Source organism: Egretta garzetta, unplaced genomic scaffold (genome assembly GCF_000687185.1).
Source record: "Egretta garzetta isolate BGI_Z169 unplaced genomic scaffold, ASM68718v1 scaffold422, whole genome shotgun sequence".
In the NCBI taxonomy this organism is placed as follows: Eukaryota; Metazoa; Chordata; class Aves; order Pelecaniformes; family Ardeidae; genus Egretta; species Egretta garzetta.
The window spans coordinates 85,913-87,526 of NW_009258888.1; positions in this window are offsets into that span (position 1 = coordinate 85,913).

Here is a 1,614-nt window from a genome sequence, read left to right on the forward strand (position 1 = left end):
CCATCGAGAGAGAAACCAGCACTGCAAGGCTCAGCTCGGCCGCATGGAGACCTGAGGGGACGTTGTCTCCGAAGCCTGGGTGGAAGATGACACTCCCAGCCCATTAATCTAAGGGAACATCTTTTTTTTTTAATAAGATAATACTGAGTAATTGATTTTTAAATACACTGAAATCAAATGTCCTGAGGCCAGAGCAGGATCTCAGCTCCGCCGTCAGATCGGCAGTGACTGGCAGAGATTGAACGCACCGGGGAAAAGAAAATAAAAATTAAATCTCCTTCGTGTGCCTAGCTGGCTCCGGGGCAAACACTAACATTTCTTTAAAAGGTGCATCAATTTTTCCCTATTAAAAAAGTAGGCCATCAAAAAGGAGAAGCCGGCGGGGGCTGAGCTGGGGAAGGCGCCAGGGACCATCGAGGCCGAGCAAGCAGCGTGGAGGAGATCCACCTGATTAAAACACAGGGGCAAAGTCATTTTTAAGACAATTTATTCCAATCTCTCTCTCTCTCTCCCCCCATCCTTCACGCAGGCCCAGTCGGGAAAGGTTTATGGCTATTTTTTTATTTTATTATATTCTTTTTTTAGAAAAATACACATGCAAATAATATATATTTCACCGCTGAACTTTTTTTTTTTTTCCATCTTGGGGGGAAAAAAAAATAATAATAAAGAAACAAAGCAGGATTTGGGAAAGACCCGAGTGGAGATAGACCCGGGGATGGGATGCTCTAGGATGCAGGTCTTGGTGATGATGCTCATGCTCCGGTGCATCCTTTCCATCAGAAAGGTGTTTTTTGGGGGCAAGGGGCTGCCGGAGGGGACTAACGTGCACGTTAGTCCCCTCCGGCAGCCCCTTGCCCCACCAAAAACCCTTCTCCAGTAATTCTGCCCAGGTTTGGGAATGGCCAAGGGAAAGCCGGAGCTGGATCCGTTCCTTCCCACGACACCCAGCACGGAGCAGAGTCCCAGCTCTGCGCTGGCAGGAGCCAGAGCTCCCAAAATCCATGCAGCAAGAGAAGCCCAGCTTAGGGAAAAGCATCCATTTGATGCTAGGAAATGAAAAGCTACATGGAAAAAAACCCAATTATGCGATTTATCTTACAGGATCCAGCTGATAGCATGGGATAAAATGGACTAATGGTCCTTTGAAATGTGGATTTATGTTTCAGGGCAATGTTTTTGGGGTGAGACTGAGCGCTGGACCTTTGGTTGAATGGGGCTGAGGTTTCCTGACCCCATGGGCAGAGCCGGCCGGGTCCCATCAGAACAGGGATGCGCCCTGCGGAGGGGAGCAGCGATGTCCCCATGTCCTCAGCCTCTCTGCAAACGCCATGCCAAGGTCCACGGGAGGAAAACCAGATACACTGCATACCGGGCAGCTGCCATCACTCGAGCAGAATAGGAGATGTGCTCCAGACAGGGCTATTTCAGGTTTGATGCATGATCAGCTGGACCCAAGGGGCTGGGGGAAGGAGAGGGCAGCGAGGTGCAGCCCGGGGAAGGAGGGCGATTAATTTAATACCACGGCTGCTGCGGGAAGCCAGGAGGCTTTGGGAAATGCCACAAGCCCACGGCAGCCCCGACGCTGTGATGCAGCAGGGGGAATCTGCCTCT